Genomic DNA, 20,543 nt, shown 5'->3' with positions numbered 1-20,543 from the left:
GCAGTGTAAAGATAGTCCACAACATATTCAGAAATGTTATGAAAGTTGAGCGCTACAGCTCAGGTTTCCAGTGTTGGGAAGGTTACTTTTAAAATGTATTCCATTACAGATTACAGAATACATGCCCCGAAATGTATTTTGTAACATATTCCGTTTCGTTACTCAATGAGAGTACCGTATTCTGAATACTTTGGATTACTTAATATATTATCATGCTGTTTACAACTACATGAATGTGATTTATTACTATTACTGAAGGTCCGCGGCTCCGAACCGTAGTAGGGACCTCTGGCTAATACGTCGGGTTCCGTGTCGGGCTCGTAGCCGAAAAATAGCTTTACTTTGTTGTCTGGGTCAAGTTTGCTAGCGAGAGACAGAGAGAGGCGTTGAAAGGCTGCTCCAACGGAACTTATTGTTTCAGAGGAAAACACGAACACGTTGTACAGTCGAGTCTTAATAGCTTACTTACAACTGGGCTCGTCAGGCACTCTTCTTGGCTGCAGTGGTTATTATTATATTTACATGCTTCCAGCTCCCGTTTCTGCTCGATGACAACTCATAGTTTTCCACTCTCCTTTTTCTCCCTCCTCGTGCTCACAGACACATAACGGGTATGGCAGTCCATTCTCCCTGCAGCACGGACTACACTGCCCATAAGCAGTGGCGTGTCTAGAAAATTTTTGTTGGGGGGGCCAGGTAGGGGCACAGATTTGGAGAAGGGTGGCAGATTTAATTGGCAGATAATGTTTAAAAAAAAATTCTACCAACCCTTAACCATAATTCAATAATCCTATAAACCTAATAACCAAATGCACTTTTAACTCTTATTAGAATGAGATTTTAACCACTACGGTGCAAAGTTTTTAGATACTGCGTTGATAAAGTACAAGAGATACAATCAGTGCTTTGTCAGTGTTTACTCAGCATTCAAGGACAGCAATATTTGCATAGTATTTTTACTGACATATAGTGCACATATGTTTTGGGCAAAAACATTTTTGAAAATTAAAATACGAACATTTGTAACAAACAATTGACAAATTAGCCAATGCCAATGCAAAACTTTATCTGCCTGTTAAAAAAAGAAGATAATCTTCTCACAAACTGGTGTTTGATTTTGAAACAGGAAAAAAGTGGGGAAACAACTGAAAAGACTAACATTTGAATGAAACCTGAAAGCAAGTAAATACTTTCTATGCTGCCTTATCGTAAACTTTGGTAATATTGATAAAGAACAACACTGGCTGATGATAAAATACAGTCAGCTGGCATGGTGACACTGCCAGTATTAACCTGCAGGGCTGGACTGGGACAAAAAAATTGGGCATTTTTACTACAGACCGACCCACCAGGTAGTAAAGCCATAAAGACTTTGACTGAAAACAAATGCTGTTGTGACAGTGATGTACACTGTCTTGTTGGTATATGTATGATTTCTATACATTTTACGTCAGATAAAAACTTTGGTTGTAAGATTTAGATAATTATTTAATAAAAACTAGGTATTTTAAATGAGAATAAGAAAGAAAAGTATTTCTTTGTGCCCACCTTTCCCTGTTAATGCCCTACCTGGCCCCCTGGCAAAACTTTGCTAGACCCGCCCCTGCACAGTTACCAGCTGTCAGCTACATAAAAAAGGATCCTGGTGTTATTTGTCTCTCAGAAACAGTTCATAACTTCCCTTCAACTCATTCATGTGAACTAAAAGGTAAACCTGTTTCTCCATCACCTGTTCAGCTCTGATGGTTCAGTAAGGACATCTCCTGGTTTCATCTTCATGTTTCCCTCTCACCACATATCCAAACCGACATCATGACCAGCAGCTTTACAGCTGTGGCTCCAGCAAACATCAGCTGATACTAGAAATTAATATTAAATACATTCTAACAACAGCTGATCAAGCTTAAACGTGCTGCTGTTGTTTAGCGCGACATCTGCTGGTTTCCTCTTTCTGGCAAAGTGGGCGATAAACAAACAAGAGAGAAAAGCCGATCAGCTGATCATTGATCAGTTTCATGATTGAAGTAGCAACAGGAGAGGGAGGGGGAGAGAATGAGAGAAGAGGCAGCTGTGCAGCATAAAGACAGAATAAATCCAGCTTTGTGTCTTTTTTCCATTCTAGCTAAAGTCCGGGACAAACTGCGTCTCTTCTCAGCTCAATACGAAACGCGTAATATTTTCTCTGAATGAGGGACCATTCCATTTTTTTAAGGAGCCGTTGGCAACTCTACTAACCTTATGAATAAAATAAAGTTCACTATCAGTAACATCATAGCACCCACCCAGCTGTATAAAAACTCCGTCAAACTGGCTAGAACGCAGTATGAGTTATTGCAACTGACAGTAAAAAGTCAGCAACATGAAAATAAACTCCACCTAAACTTGGTTTATATCTGACCCAGATAGACTGCAGGTCATAACTTCTTACCTGAAGTTCAGTTCACCTGACACTCGGACTGGTGGCTGCTTCGGGTCTCTCCTCCTGCCTCCCCTTCCCTCATCCACCTGTTGCCTCTGTGGAAGCCCCGTCATAGCCACCACCAAACAACGGAGTTATTTCTACACATCGACCTGCATCTGGCCAATCCACCACCTCTCATTGTTCATGCCATTACAAAAAAAAATAAATAAATAAGTCACTGGGGATATGCCCGGTATGCCCGATGGCCAGTCCAGTTATGTTAACCTGCAACCAAATCTGCAGCTCCATACAGCAATGTTACGACTTAGATTATATCTTATAACTCATAACTCTTATGTTAGCTGCCCTCAGTAGCATACTGTCTGAAATATTCCACAGCTGCAATAATTCTTTAAGTGTTATTTTTTTCCTTGGTATTCTAATTTCACCGAAGTTTACTAAACTCAACAAACTTGGTATAACTTACCGGGACATTTATTCTGTCCTCATTTTCTTTCACCAAAAAATTGTTTCCTGCAGTGCCATCTTTTGCGCTTAGCTCTCCTACCTTTGCTAACGTGATGCGCATAGCGCAGAAGCCGATGCTGCATTCACTTACACTCAGATATCTGAGCGTCACCGTGAAAACATAATCGGACATTTGATATTTGATTGAATTTTATTGTTTTGCCTTTGGGGTGGCACCTGGGGTGGCCAGTCTGGTTTGGGGGGTGGCCTGTGCCCCCCCAGGCCACCCCGCTGGACACGCCATTGCCCATAAGGCTACATTTTTTCAGGCTATGCCTGTAGCATTCTGCCTATTACCTTAGCACAACAACAACAACAAAAAGGCGTGTCACTACCCGATCCGTACCGGAAACCCGATTGGTACCCCACATGTGCAAAAGGTGTCTACGTCCGGTCGAAGCGTTTTACGATAGTTACGGGTCAGAGTATCTGTTAAGATGTTAAGAATAACAAGTATCTCTTAAAATGTTTCCAATAATGAAACATTTCAATATAATGTAGACAAAAACGAAAAATAAAAAGACAGTTACAGATCAGGACTTGTCTACCCGATCCGTACCGGGCATGGGCAGGGGTTTTCTTCTTCTTCTGTTCGTTTAATGGCAGTTTAGTCCCCAGTGTACGATACTGCCACCTGCTGACCGAGTGAATGAACCCTATTGTAAACTGAATTAGCTCCATTACAAACGTGTGTTAAATTTGATTTAGTGATAGTCGAGTGTGTTTATGCTGTCTGTGTGGAGAGGATTGATTGGAATAGTGATGATGATGTCCGCTATCACTGTCAATTGTCAGTAAACACTTCATCTGGCTGATGAATCTTCACATGACATATTACAAAGTCTGTACCACAACCAAGATGACAGACCTTGCCGACCGTACATACAATACAAACATCACATTGGGGAGACAGGTCAGGCCAGGTAGCGAGGAAAAAAAACATTGAAATGTGCAACACAAAAGGATAATACAGGAATGCACAGGTATCAACACACCATAACACAATAAACACAGACTGTTGAGGAGAAAAGCATGAATTTGTTTGTACACGGATTATCCATTGTTTAAATGTCCCGGTAGTCGAAAAGGAGGCAGAGCTGTTGAGAAATGCTAGGAGCTAACTGGGCGCTAACCGTATCATTCAAATATATTGAATGTCGCAATGTTGGCAAAGAGAGGAAGTGACGTAAGATTTGCGCATGCGGGGCACCGATCGGGTTTCCGGTACCGATCGGGTAGCAACAAGGCACTCTCTCACCCAGGAAACACACTGTCACAGAGAGAGCACATCACCCTGTAACCATGGCAACCGTAACGCTGCCGCCTGGAACAACAGAACGTAGCTGTCAAACAAAACCCAAACAGTCCTGACCCGCCACAATATGAAACAGGAAAATACCGCCGTGTAATCCATTTATTTCAACAAAGTAACTGTATTCTAAATACCACCTTTTTAAACGGTAACTGTAACGGAATACGGTTACTCATATTTTGTATTTTAAATACATAAAGGCAGTACATGTATTCCGTTACTCCCAACACTGCAGGTTTCACAGATATAGATTGGATAGCAAGTTACCAATTGTAGGTCTCCCCACCAAACATATGACTAAAACCAATGAAGACAGACATGTTACATTCTTTTCACAGATGTAACAGATATATGCATATTATATAGATTATATAAACTACAGATTATATAGATATACAGATAGATATGTAATAGACACTTTTGCATTATTTTTTACCACTTTAACATAATGATGACACAGTTTGTGCACTAGCTAGATTTTGTCATTGATGACTGTTGCTATGGAAATGTGATAAGCAATTGTGATTGGACACAGAGTTATCTAATTTATTAAATCTGCAAATGCAACAATGTAAAACATAAACTATAGAAAGTGAGAAGGAAACATTTATTTAGTGCTGATGGTTTTGTAATGCCACTTTACAATATCTACAGTATGTGTGGCATTGTAACAGTCTGTGAGCCTGTTTGTTTTAATTAATTAATAAACCTTAAGGTTATACAGTAAGCATACAGCATGCCTATTTATATTGGTGCATAGAATAGAGCAAGGCAATGCAGTGCAACAGGAGTGAGAGATACAGTAAGCAAAGGGAAGAAGGGAAAGGTGAAACATTTGTGTGGTCAGCACTCATCCTGTCATCAGGCATCAGCTCATTTCACCTTGAAACACTGGACAAACACACACAGAGACAGTCAGGCCACCTTAGCTCAGGTAAAGCAAAAGCCCCCGACTTACATCACACAGAAAATCTGTCACTGCAAAGAGATTTAAACAGAAAAGGAGAAGAGAGAAGTGATTTCTAATTTGTGAAATGGTTGACAGAAACACTTTTATTTCCTCTAACACCTGTAGTAAAACTCAAACCTCCCAGCAAAGCAGTCCCATGCAGCCGTTTAGCTCTGTACTCAAGGTCAGAGTTTTTGATGAGTTATTCTGCCATGTGGAAGATTGTATCAACAGCGGGGGAGAAAATAGTTTCAGTATGGGCAGTGACAGTGTACCCCCAGGGAAGGTGAGGACATAGGTAAAATGTACTTCACCTTTCATGGAGGGGATGAAGGGAGGGGGTTCTGTCAAACTCAGCTTCGGGCAAATTAATATCACAATCAAACAACGCTTTTTGTAAAGCAGGTCACATTATCTTTCCGTATATCTGAAATGGCCGACCTACGAAAATCTCACCAAAAGAATGCCTTACTGCAACACATATAACAATGTGCACTCTAAGGGAACCTTTTAGGTAATACAAGGCGTGTGTTTTGTGCTCCTTCTTCTGTGATATGCATTCTTTGGCCTAGATTGTATCTTATCTACTGTATTAAACACATGTGTATTTGTCGGGGTTACAGAGCTCTTACAAATGCTGGAGACCTATCATAAAATCCTGAGAGTTGCGATGTTGTTACAGAGATAATGTGAATGGATAGAGATATAGTTTAAGAGGACTGAAATTGGAAAACAACAGAAAATATTAAGGAAAATGACACAAAAAGCAAATAAAAAGCCAAACAACTCTGAGCAAAATACCTAAAAGGAGAGATTTTCTTTCTATGAAGCAAACTGAATGGGTCACATTTAAACTCATGTGTAATGCATTTTAAAGTTACTCTTTACTCCCTTTAATTTTCTGTTTGTTTCTTTGAGTCTTTGCTTGTCTGTACATGAAAATCAGGAATGGAGGTGGGAAGTCAGCAAAGGAAACACGAGGCAGATGGGAAGGAGGGAACAAGGAAAAGGTGAGCGAGTGAGTTTGTGTGTGTGGGTGTGTGTGTGTGCTGGGGAGGTGCTGTAGAGCTAGAGCTAGTGTCATATCTTTTATGGGGACAGGACAGCGAGTATAAATAGATGGTCACTGTGAATGCAGGTTGTGCCACACATATAACTACCTACTATTCTTACCAACATATACTGCAGCAGACGGAGGTTATGGCTGAGGCACTGTACATGATGTGACCTAGTTGGTGGAAAGTAGGCTATAAAGAAATAAGTAAAGGAAGAGCATACACACACAAACACTAACTCATTTGCTCCAAACACCTGACATAGGCAGGGTGTTTTTGAGCACACTTTGAGCATCATTCGAACTAATCCTGTGGACAAACTTACACACTTTAAATTAAAGATTTTAAAGATGCATTTTCACTTTAAAATACCATATCAAGCTTTAATTTGCATTTGCATGACTCAATGTTAGAGGCAAATAGTTTAAGTAGCTTCTTTCTTTTTACTTAGCAAGATACATTAACCTAATTCCATCCAAATCTCTGAGGTACACCCACACACTGCAATTTTAATATAATTGCAAAGTTAGAGGACCCAGCATCCACTCATTGTTTCTCTGAGCCTCTGCTTTTAACGGCAACCACAATAATGCTCCAGTTTCGCTCCAGTGAAACTGCCTATGATTTGCAGTTTTGTTACAGTCATTGCTCTCAGATCAAATTTAATTACTGTAATTTTTTTGTTGTCTGTTCAGTATGTCAAAATAGCACTGATTGATACAGTATCCAGTAGGCTTGAATAGCAGTTCTGCCTCCATAGCCCTGGATACTAAACACAGCAGACATCCAGAGAGACGCAGGACTCGACTGCACCCAACATTAGATCACACTCCAAGAAAATATTGTGGAAATTTTAAAAATTAAGCATATTTCATATTTGAAATTTCACTAAATCACATATAAATTCAAAAGTTACGTTGGCGTTACCTTCAACTTTGGCAAAGCTTTTTGCTTGTGAAAACAGTTTTGTAAAATCTTCTGTGGATGAGCTTTATAAAGCTTGACAAAATAATCCTGGTGCTTAAGAATTAAGAACATACCCACACTGCAGGTGTAGAATTTGAAAGAAGGTGGCATTTAGGAAGCAGAGAATGGTATAAAGATACTATCACTGATAGGAACTGCCGTATACTGAGCTGTTAAAATCTGTCTCTTGTGCGTTATTGAAGTGCTGGTCTGCCTTAAAGCTACATCACCTTATTTATTTTATTGTTGTATTGTTTGTTTATATCATGTCATTTTAAAAAAAAATTTGCATTCTAATAGCAACATAATGATGTAGAGTCTAAACACTTGGTATTTCAGCACATTTGGTAAAAACTGCAACATGCTCAGCAGCTCAGATGGGTTTCAGGTGAGAAGGTAGAGCCAAATTCTCCGCTAGTTATTACTACCAACACCCTCAACATTATACTATCATTTCACTCATTGTATATATGAGATATGCTGCTTTCATCTGTGGAAATGTGTTGCATCAAGGACACATGACATGCTTGCAAATGCTTCCTTTTGTCCTGCAGTCTTTTTACCCTCTCTGCACTTGGACTCTATCTTCAAGGCTGTGAGCTTGACTCGGCCCGCTGTCCCAGTGGAGAGCCTGCTGTTGATTTGTCAGTCTAGCTGTGCATTTGGCAGGTGAGTCGTTTGCCTTTCGGGCTGCAAGTTTGTCTATCTAGATCGCTACCTTTGTCTTTCACCTTTTCACTCGCCCAGAAAATCTCTCTGTCTCTCCCTCGTGCTCTCTCCATCTGTATCTCACACGTACTCATAGTTTTCATTTAGACTCAGTCAGTCTGGTTTAGCAGCCGACCTTGAACAAGTCTTTTGATTTTTGACCACACCAGTAGTTCTGCTCCGCTGTGGATTCCAGTTGAGAGGACTTTTTTTGTCCCCCCTCCCCAAACTGACGTACTGTAGTCACTCTTCCCTGCTTTGCTGCAGTGCTTCCCTCCTACTCTTCAAAGAAACAGTGACACCAAATGCCATCTACTGCTGAAAACGCAGCACTGCACACCTCCTCTTTTTCACCCATTCAATCCTAGCAGTTACGATGTGCTCCATATGGATGTGTTCTGGTCTGATCCATTTAAATTTAACCGAAGGGGGCACTTTATGGCAACAAAGGCAAAACTGCCACAAACAAACTATGTGTTGTCACGTAAAATTATGATTTCTTTTGTGTTATCATTTTTAACCTCAAAATGGTTTTAAATGATGTGATCATGCCATAGGCAGTTGGATGGAAGCAGACATTAAGATGTTTGCTGTAAACTGAAACACACACAGTGAGCCAAATAATAAGTAATCACAGAGTCAGGGGTTGACACAGCCAGTGCCTAAAACAGCTGCATTTGATGGCAGTTAAAAAGTGAGTGACCTCTTGTGACACACACACAGCAGGGATATAAACTCCAACAAACCCTCCTGAATAGTAATGACTATTGATTTGTTTACATAGAAAAATCTGACTGCCGCAGATGTACAATAGCACACATTCATAAAGTTACTGGGGTTTCAGTGTCTTGCCCAAGGGCACTTCAGCAGAGCAGATGTTTGCTCTCATGGGACTGACTTGAACCAAAAACCCCATCGGGTGAAAACATTCCACCCTGCTGCCTGATTAAGAGGAGTGGATTTCTGCAAAAAAAAGGAAAGATACAGCTGTTCAATCTGGGATTCAGTTCGCTTCAAAGGTTCAAGAGTGCAAGACTCTGCCAAATTTAGTCTTCCTTCAGTCATGTCTGTCCTTTTTCTAATTCATAAGCCTGCTACTGGATTAGCACAACTGAAAGTAAAGTCATTAGTCCTGCGGGAACAGGATAACCTTTACTAGAAAGGGTCAGGTAATGTAATTCTTTTAAAAATCTCATTGTTTTTGTTCTTGTACAGTGTAAGATTATGACAAGTATCTCTGTAGGAGCTGTCATTTTGAGAGAAAAAGCCAGTAACACTCTGTAAACTCTCTGTAAACTGCCATTATTCTGGGCTTTTCAAACACATGTTGGCTGCCCAGTAGCTGTTTGATTGCTAGAACTTGTTTGAGAGCCTTGATTTTAAGTAGCATGTTTGCACTCCGACTCCTAAAAGACTCTACACTCTCGATCTGGTCTATTTCAGTGGCAACACCAATTCAGTATCAAATCACAATGTGTTGATCTGTACAGCCACATAAACAGCAATAAAAACAGTAAATCTCACTCAAGAAAATAAAAGAGGTCAGTGCCCCTTCTCCTGATGGACTTAAGTGTGTTCATGGTGGCTTCTGAACCTTTGACAGTCTGCTACTCTAGTCTCAGAAGAAATCCAGTAGCCCTCAGCAAGTAGATTTTTTTCAGGATAAAATAGTCCTGTCTCTCATCACAATGGCATCAACATCTTCACTTCCTGTCACTCAAAGGGTTAGCCAAGGGTCAGTTCTCAGACCACTCTTGTTTAATGTCTAAGTCTTACTCTTTGGAGAGGTAATCTGCACTTAATCCCTCAACATTCAATGCACTGCTGATCACAATCCGCCTACATCATCACCTACATCAACATAAAATCTGTTAGCAAATCTGTGTGACTAGCGTGACTTCGAAGAGAAAAGCTAAACCCAGAAAAAATTGCAAAGTTAAAAAAAAGAAAATCAGACATGGTATCAAATCAAATGGTAATTTATTTAAAATACATGTATTTCTATTTATTTTCAAAGATTAATGAATCATGTTTACAAAAAACAAAAAATCAATTACAAACTTCTGGTGCCACAAAGTACATAGCTTAGTGTTAAAAACAAACTTCAACAGTGGCAGCTAGTAACAACAAAGTAACAACAAAGTAAACAATATTTTAAAAGATGTTAAAGTTTGGGAGTACAGTGCAGAGTCTGTATATTCTTCAGGAGAAGGAAAAAGAAACATCTTGTATGCATATCCCAGCTAGTTAAAACAAGAAAGTGACCTTAAAACATAATTTCAAAAGAACAAAAACACAAAAAAAATTTAAATAACATATTTAAAGACTGGTGCATACCAATTGCAAGAACCCCAGAAACAATATTGCACTCTGTAGCTCACAGCAGCTTGATCTATGCTCAGAAAGCCTACTTTTAAACCAAGCCAATCTGTAGTCAGTTGAGGTCTTCCAATTTAAAGAAAGTACTTCCTGGCCTGCATAAATGGGCTGACCTGCCACCCACTGACACAAAAACAACCCCACTTAATATTGCTGCCACATCTGCATATGTCCACCTTTGAGGCATCTCATTTATCCAACCTTCAGTTTCTTATCCTGTCCAAATACTCATTCACACCTTTGTCACCTTCTGCCTGGACTACTATAATTGAATCCTTTCTGAAATCTCCAGGAAAGTCCCAGATCCTTCTACACTGGCACCCAGTGAATTACTTAACCCTTAACACCCTTAACACTCTTGCCCATCAGTACCTCGCTAACTTTCTTCATGTCTACAACCCATCTCAAAATCTTTGACCCCTGACGCTGGGTACCTATCCATTCTCTTCTGCAGGTTACGGATCCTGCAGGACGTAGCTGTATGCATCCAGGCTTCAACGATTTGTAACTCTGCCCTTCTCAGCACTCAAAATATTGAAACCTTGGGACAATCTCTAAGTCCTTACTCAGAAATTTACCATATCATACCTATGTTAATCATAGCAGAAACATTATAGGCAGATGTATTGTGTGGGAAGTGAATTAAATAGTCGATGTTCTGCAACACAATAAAGCCATAACATATTTACCTAATGAATGAATGAGATATAAGGGACCTAGAGCCTCTATTAACATCAAAGAAGCTTAAGATTATTCGTAGATGCGGGAGGGTAGGTGAAATCTTGAGATAGAAATTTTTGAAATTGTATTGTAAAAACATGAGCGGTAAGCCAAAGCCAAACAATGCATGTCCTATTATAATACATGAAATCGGTCTGTCATTGTTTTGTCCCCAAACTCTGTCTAAAACATCAGGAGATCAGTGAGCAAATTTGGCACCCAGGTACATCTTAAGCTGTTCCCAAACTGGAGCTAAATGTGGTCGGATCAATCCAAATCTTGATAGTATCTACAGGGTGGGCCATTTATATGGATACACCATAATAACATGGGAATGGTTGGTGATATTAAAGTCCTGTTTGTGGCACATTAGTATATGTGAGGGGGCAAACTCCTCAAGATGGGTGGTGACCATGGTGGCCATTTAGAAGTCGGCCATCTTAGATACATCTTTTGTTTTTTCAATAGGAAGAGGGCCATGTGACACATCAAACTTATTGGTAATGTCACAAGAAAAACAATGGTGTGCTTTGTTTCAACGTAACTTTATTCTGTCATGAGTTATTTACAAGTTTCTGACCACTTATAAAATGTGTTCAATGTGCTGCCCATTGTGTTGGATTGTCAATGCAACCCTCTTCTCCCACTCTTCACACACTGATAGAAACACTGCAGGAGAAATGCCAGCACAGGCATCCAGTATCTGTAGTTTCAGGTGCTGCACATCTCGTATCTTCACACCATAGAAGATACGAGGGCCTTCAGATGACCCCAAAGATAAAAGTCTAAGGGGGTCAGATTGGGAGACCTTGGGGGCCATTCAACTGGCCCACGACGACCAATCCACTTTCCAGGAAACTGTTCATCTAGGAATGCTCGGACCTGGCACCCATAATGTGGTGGTGCACCATCTTGCTAGAAAAACTCAGGGAACGTGCCAGCTTCAGTGCATAAAGAGGGAAACACATCATTATGTAGCAATTTCAAATATCCAGTGGCCTTGAGGTTTCCATTGATGAAGAATGGATCCTCTATCGTTGTACCCCATATACCACACCAAACAGTCTTGTTTGTTGTTCCAACAGTCTTGGAGGGATCCATCCAATGTGGGTTAGTGTCAGACCAATAGCGGTGGTTTTGTTTGTTAACTTCACCATTCACATAAAAGTTTGCCTCATTGCTGAACAAAATCTTCTGCGTGAACTGAGGGTCCTGTTCCAATTTTTGTTTGCCCATTCTGCAAATTCTGTGCGCGGATCTGGGTCATCCTCGTTGAGATGCTGCAGTAGCTGGAGTTTGTAAGGGTGCCATTTGTGAGTAGCTAATATCCGCCGAAGGGATATTCGACTAATTCCACTCTCCAGTGACATGCGGCGAGTGCTACGCTGTGGGCTCTTGCTGAATGAGGACAGCCACTGATGTTTCTTCATTAGTGACAGTTTTCTTGCGTCCACATTTTGGCAAATCCAACACTGAACCAAGTTCACAAAACTTAGCAAGCAGTTTGCTAACTGTAGCATGGGAGATGGGTGGTCTCGTAGGGTGTCTTGCATTGAAATCTGCAGCAATGACCTGGTTGCTGCGTTCACCAGTACAATACAACACAATTTCGATCCCCTCCTCACGTGTTAACCTCTTCGACATGTCAATGGCTGTGAACAAAGAGAAACTTGTAAATAACTCATGACAGAATAAAGTTACGTTGAAACCAAGCACACCATTGTTTTTCTTGTGACATTACCAATAAGTTTGATGTGTCACATGGCCATCTTCCTATTGGAAAAACAAAAGTTGTATCCAAGATGGCCGACTTCTAAATGGCCACCATGGTCACCACCCATCTTGAGGAGTTTGCCCCCTCACATATACTAATGTGCCACAAACAGGACTTTAATATCACCAACCATTCCCATTTTATTATGGTGTATCCATATAAATGGCCCACCTTATATATCAATCCTGGTATTGATACTGGATCTATACTAATGCGATAGGATCAGTAGTTTGCTTCTATCTTCTATGCTACATAAGTACATTCATGTCTGTGTGCTTTCACATCTACTTTCATTCCAGCAAAATCAGATGTAGCCCAATAACTTGTGTTAAACGAATAATTTTGGGGGGAAATGAAAAAAATGTCTCAAACGTGCACCTTAAAAAATGTCTGAACCCTTTTGCATTGACTGTCACGTCTATTTTATTTATAGTCTATGCCACATTAATAGTAATTTTATGACTATAACAAAAGTTGCCAGTGATTATTTCAGCCTTAGTCACTTGACGTCATTCGTTTTGGTCGCCATGTCACTTCCAGTGTGGATACTGCTCAAGGTCCCTGTAGGTTCTTATCTATATCAGATATTATGATGTCATCAAGTTGATTACCAATTCATGGAAATACTGTCTAATTTATAACTACAAAAGCTCAATTATGCATAACATATGATAAGCATCACCTTGCTAGCACCTAGCAACAGGCTAGAATTGTCATGGTCTGTGGTCCTGTGTCTGTGGAGTGTGTGATGCTCGGGTAGCCACACCCCGGGCTGGGCCATCACCGGCACACCTGCTTTCCATCGGGGTGATTACCTGAAGAGCTACTTAACCCTGCGCTGACGGATGCTCCACGCCAGTCCGTTAATCACCTCTCTGTGGTTTCGATCCGCCGTCCAGTATCTGCCACCTGCCTGTCCTCCTGCTCAATTGGATCACCCGGTGCTGATCGTAAGCCAACTATTCTAACTCAGTCTTGATGTGTTCCCCCGCTTCCCGGCTCACTAGTAATCTTCTCCCCTTTCTGTTGCAGCCTCCCACGGTCCCGATTCCGGCTTCCTCACGTCATTGTTTCCCCGGGTTTTTTTTAGTTCCTCGTTTTGCTTCTCTGGTTTTCCCGGGTCACCTTTTGTTATTATAATAAAGTGTCTTTTTCTGCTAGCGCTTGAGTCTGCGTCTGGATCCTTTTGTGCATGCACGGCTATGATCGCCTGACGCTATTATCCATCCGATCCTTTATGATAAGTCAAGATGCCTCATCCTCCTATGGTATTTTCCATCCTCCGCTGCCGACACCGGTGTCTGGATCTTCGTTAGGTGTCATCAGTGGTGCCTTTCTGTGTCCACGCAAGTCACAGAGGAGGAGAGGAAAAAGAGCAGGTGTCCAGGTAAAACTCAGACTGTTCTGGAATCGGGGACTAGCTGTGCCTGGATCTATGAGACGGCGCTACCTCAGGAGTGTTCATCCAGACTCTCCTGTTGTTTGGCCTTCCATCCCCGCGGTGAGTGGAATTTATGAGCGTCATGGATCAAACTCTCTGTTTCTTCGTCCCCTAAATCGGGCCGCTTCTGTTAATAATATGTCTTCTACTTCGCTGAGCGTGGCGCTTTTTAACACTCGATCAATGACTAATAAAACGTTCTTGCTGAACGATTTTATTCTTTCCAAGAAACTGGACTTCTTATTTCTAACTGAAACCTGGCAGCGCAATGGTGACTTTTCATCCTTCATTGAACTTTGCCCGAGTGGGTACTCCTTCATCAGCCAGCCTCAGACGTCGGGTCGAGGAGGAGGTGTCGCTGCGGTGTTTGGAAGCCGGTTTTACTGCCGCGCAGTGTTGGTCGGACATTTTTCATCCTTTGAACTACAGCTGGTTAGAATTGGAAATAAAGATCCGTTTTACTGCGCTGTAGTGTATCGTCCACCTGGCCTAAAGAGTATGTTTTTAAAGTTCGGTGACTTTTTATCCTCGACTTTGAAGCTGTCCAGACTGGTTCTAGCCGGGTATTTTAATATACACGTTTGTTTAGAAATGTCTTTCAGTCTATTGGTCCCTGTGTGCTCACAATTATCAATACCTCATTGGTTTCTGGTCAGGTCCCTGTTTATTGTAAGAATGCTGTTATTCTCCCACTGTTAAAAAAAAACCTAAGCTTGATGCTTCTCTTCTTAGTAGCTACAGACCAATTTCAGAATTACCGTTCATTGCTAAGATTTTAGAAAAGGTTTTGGCTAAGCAGCTTATAGCTGTTCTAGATGAATACAGCATTCTGGATAAATTCCAATCTGGCTTTCGTAGAGCTCACTCTACTGAAACTACACTTCTTAGAGTCTCCAATGACATTTTGATGAGATGTGATGCAGGAGAATGCTCCGTTCTGTTGATGTTGGACCTGGCCTCTGCTTTTGATACTGTGGACCATCATATTCTGTTAGATAGGCTGAGACACTGGGTGGGTATATCAGGGGCTGCTTTGGACTGGTTTGAATCCTATTTGCATGAACGATCCTTTTCTGTGGCTACCTGTAAGTACAGTTCCTCTTCTACTTTTCTTGCCTATGGTGTGCCACAAGGTTCAGTTTTGGGGCCTTTATTGTTCTTGCTGTATTTACTTCCTCTGCAACACTTATTGAGCACTTTTAAGGACATTTCGTATCACTGCTATGCAGATGATATTCAGTTATATATCTCCTTTAAGCCCCATGATGTTTCCAAGCTACAGATTTTGCATAAGTTCATAGACTCCATTAGAGGTTGGATGGCTGGAAACTGAAGTCCTTGTTTGTGCTCCTAAAAATTTTGTACCTAGTGTTATGGAAAACTTGGGTCCACTTGCTACATTTGCCAAACCGTCTATCAGGAACCTTGGTGTTACTATTGACTCAGTTCTGACTTTGGATGCTCATGTAAAATCTCTGGTTCGCTCCTGTTTTTATCACTTGAGAAACATTGCTAAGCTGAGTCCCATTGTATTGCACTCCGAATTAGAAATTGTCATTCATGCATTTGTTTCATCTCGTCTGGATTATTGTAATTCTTTGTTTACTTGTTTATGTAAAGCCTCTTTGGAGCATCTGCAAGTTGTTCAGAATGCTGCTGCAAAGCTTCTGACCAAGTCCTCCAAGTACTCCCATGTCACACCCCTGCTGATTCAGCTGCACTGGCTCCCCGTTAAATTCAGAATCCACTTTAAGGTTTTGACCTTGACTTTCAGGGCTCTGCATGGACAAGCACCAACATATATAAGTGAACTTTTACATTCATACATTCCCAGTAGGTCCCTGAGGTCATGTGACCAGGGCTTGCTGGTTGTCCAACACACGAGGCTGAAAACAAAAGGCGACAAAGCTTTTGTAACTGTGGCCCCCAAATTGTGGAACTCTCAGTGACTCTCAGTGACTCAGTGGTCGCTTTAAAAAAACAGCTAAAAACTCATCTTTTTAAACTTGCTTTTGGTTGATTTTTATTCGTGATTTTTATCATGAAAGGTGCTATATAAATAAAATTTTACTTTACTTACTTACTTTTCAGCCTTTATACACCTACAACACCTTATGAAAGCACCCTATCATTATCGTTTTATGACTGTAACAAAAGTTACAATGCCAAGAAACCAACTAACAACATCCTAAAATAAGGCCATTCAAACATTCAAACAATACGTCAGTGCAGCTCCTTATGCTACATAAGTGCATTCATGTCTGTGTGCTTTCAAATCTACTTTCATGCCAGCAAAATCAGAAAGAAATGTGCAAAAACTAATGTGATGAAATAAGCTATACGTCACTTAGTGATGTTAGTACACTTAGGCAGCAGTGGAAAAATCCCAACATGTCAAATATTTGGAGTAAAATTGAGGATTTTTAGATTTAATCTTGTTAGGCTGCTTCAAGCCATCACTGCTTTTGCATTTTATCCTACATTTAAATCTCATGTGGTGTGGCTGTAACTCAGGCAGTAGACCAAGTCACTAATTAGAAGGTTGGTGGTTTGATCCCTGTCTGCTCCAGTCTGGATGCCAAATAATCTTGGGCAAGATACTAAACCGAAGTTTCTCTCTGATACATCCATTGGAGTATGAATGTGTGTGAGTGTTAGAAGCGCCTACATAGAAAAATGTTCTGGTGTGAATGAGTCAAGTTGTATAAATTGCTTTGAGTGCCCAGTTAGAGTAGAAAAGCTCTGTATAAGACTTCGTCCATTTACCATTTTCAGACATTTTATGGGAGTATATGCAAGCAAAGAACAAGTTTAAATTCATACATTATTGGCATTGCAATAAAATATTAAGTCACAAGATGAATGAAATTATTTTAAAATCCAGCCTTACACTTTGAAGAAATGATTTAATAGCTAACATTTCCTCTCTTCAGAAAGGCTACTGCAAGGCCTTTAGGCACATTCAGCCAAGACCCAATCACCCTCAGGATATTTGGCTGGACAGTATGGCTGGGAGGGATGAGTAAGAATGACCAGGAGGGCTCTGCCTCAGGATTTGCCATGGCAGTGATGTGACATAAAGGCAAAGAGCACAGTTAACAGACAAACAGCGAAGCATAAAGACTAGATAAAAGCCTGAATGGCAAAGAGCAGAAGAAAACAGGTGTTAAATTTTCGACATGATGTGAAAACAACTCATTCTCCCTCATCATCAGTCTCTGGTGCTCTCTCTCACTCTTGCTTTTTGAGATAAGCGCAAACCTAACAGACATTCACATACTGTCCCAAATTTATTTCAGCTTTAAAGAACAAACACATTAAACACACATCATGTCTTTGCTCACTGAAACCACCCACTGGTGCAGAAACTCATACTCCATCTAATGTGTTTGTATCTGTGTGTGCGTCTTTTCATCTGGCAAAACTAGACAGCGAGATTTTTTTATTTTTTTTGCCCAACCCCACAACAGTGGAACACACCAGTACACGCTAAAAAGCTCAGGAAGCACATAAGAAAATAAGGTGCCCTAATGGCTTTCGAGACAGCGGTGTAAAACATTTGATCAACTGCAGCACATTAATGGTAAGGTAGGTCCCCAGTATTTCCTGATTAGTTGAGCTCCTTGCCAGAAATGTCAATGTAATATACTAAGTATTAATTTGTTTGTTAATGTGCAGTGAGCGTAGGGTGTCATTCCGCTGTTTATGTCAGTTGTTGTCCACATCTAGTCTAAAGTAGAGGTGGAGGAGGCTGTAAAACTTTGTAAGAAGACTCTGATACGAACTCACTTCTAACAAATGACAGTGATACCTAGGTGAGGTCTGCTGTTAGCCTCTGTTAGCTGCTGTTAGGCCAGCATCAGTTAACCTCTTTTTATTTTTTTTTAAACTTTTATTTAACTTTTTTCCCCAACAAATATAAGACTGGTTCACATCCAAAATAATAACACTACACAGCACTAGAACATTACAACATTATGTCCATAATTGTTGTCCACTAGGATCCAGTTTACAGGTTACTCCCAGTGCTTCCAGTGATTTCTTCCATTTGTCCACAAAAATTCGGGAGCTCCCATCAATATAGTGTCCCAGCCTGATCAGAGTCATAACTTCAATGATGAGCGACTTCCATAGAGAAATGGAGGGAGGCTCAGCCCCCACCCATCTCAACATAATGCTTTTCCTGGCCAACATTAACAGTGACTGAATTACATGCTCATGTTGTACCAGTGAGACAGGAATATATCCCAATATACACATTAATGGGTTTTCTGTCACCTGATGACCAATGGCTGTACTAATATTGGCGCAGACCTCTTTCCAAAATGACTGGATAATAGTACATTCCCACAAGCAGTGGAATCTAGTGCCCACTCTGACCTTACACTTGAGACAGTTTGGAGATGTTCCCATATTATACTTACTATAAATATACGGAGAAATATACACATTGTGCAAAATTTTGTACTGCACTTCTCTAAATCGGTTACAAACAGAGATTTTAGATAGAAGGAGCAAGATTTTGTCCCATGCCTGTCTATTTCACATTTAAGCATCGTCCCCCAAGATTTTCTCAACCATGCCAGTTTATCCACAATTAGGGCATAAATCTCGGAATAAAACTTTGATACAAAATGTTTATGCTCCCTATTATCCAGAAAAAATTTCTCCAACCGAAAAGAAGCAGTTGGGATTTGTAATGATTTAGCATTTTTTAACACATAATTTCTCAATTGCAAATACTTATAAAACTCAGTCTTTGACATAGAATACTGGGACTTCAAGGATTCAAATGATTTAAACTCACCATGTTTAAAGAGGTCATAAAACCTCTTTACACCTACTTTATGCCATCCCACAAAGCTTGACCCTATGTTTTGTGGCAGAAGGTCTGGATTATTTATAAACGTTGACAAGATATTAAACGGAAGACTACTGTTAAAAAATGTTCTCAGTTTTCCCCACGTCCACATAGCATTATATATCAGTGGGTTATGCTTTATTACGTGAGGTAAGTCATTTAAACATTTCCCTAAAAAGTTAACAGGTGAGGATGGTTTACATAATACGTCCTCAATATTTAGCCATGGCAGATCAGAATGTTCATGTATCCAGGAAGAAAGAATCCTCGCCCTTCTCCCCCGTCCCTCTTCTCAGCTGTTTCTCTTTCCCTCTTTCTTTCTCCCCTTCTTTCCCCCAGTCAAGTCTGTCCCGTATTCAGTAAGTGAAAATAAAATAAACAATAAAAGGTGAATCAAATGGACCATTACGGCAAGGCTGGGATGGTCAGTTTGGTAAAGTAAATCCGTTGGGCATCTTTCTTTGCCTTTAGACAACAATTCTGATGGCAAAAGAGCCAAACGGGACAGGCCAAAAAAAAAATAAAAATAAAAATAAAAAAAGAATCCTCGCTTGTATTGAGAGGACATCATTTTCTATGTTTGGCAGTTAACCTCTTTTTAACTGACGCCGGGCGTCACAATGTTCTAACATTGTTAGACTAAGCAAATAAAGTGTCATACAATATGAGACGATAATAAAACTGTTATCAGAGGGAAACTGTGATTTTTAGGAAACCCAAGCCTAACATTAGCTGGCATAATGTTAGCTTACAACTAGCTGTTGTTGTTGTTTGCTCATTGTCAGCTTTAGTCAACCTCTGAGGCAGGTAATAACCAATGTTTTGTTGGTAATAAAAAAGACTCGGATGGTACGTGCATATTTTTACTTGCACTGGATCACAGGGAGTCTGGAGCTCATTCCAGCTGTAAAGGGGCAAAGGGCTGGGTACATGTTAGATAGACAACTAGTATATCACAGGGCTAATGCAGACAGCCAGACAGCAGCACAGTTTTAAACCCACATCTCAGCTAATTTAATTATCAGTTAAACTAATGTGTATCTGTAGGGCCCATAAAAGCACATAGAAAAATGCAAACTCCCCATAGAAAGGGCCGAACTGGCCAGCACGTTTGAAAGCAGAGCCTTCTTGCTGTAACACATCAAAAAGAAATCAGGAGGATACACAATATTTTACAATGAGCGTTGACTTATTTACCTGGGAGTTTGTGCTAGTTTTGTGTTTAGCAATGGGAAAAGGCATTTTTAGAAAGTGGGAAGCCCAATTTCACTGATGTGTTCATAATCTGTACATCATACCTGTACTTTTCACCTTGTTCTTTTCCCATTAAAAAAAAAAAAAAAAAAACAACCCTGCAATTTCAGCAGTACTAATTCTAAAATTGTAATTCAAAAATCAGTAGGTGTGTTTAAATATTTTGCAGCATGTCATACTCCAGAAAATATTGAC

This window comes from Maylandia zebra, linkage group LG4 (assembly GCF_041146795.1).
Source record: "Maylandia zebra isolate NMK-2024a linkage group LG4, Mzebra_GT3a, whole genome shotgun sequence".
Taxonomy (NCBI): domain Eukaryota; kingdom Metazoa; phylum Chordata; class Actinopteri; order Cichliformes; family Cichlidae; genus Maylandia; species Maylandia zebra.
This window is presented reverse-complemented; position numbering follows the sequence as displayed.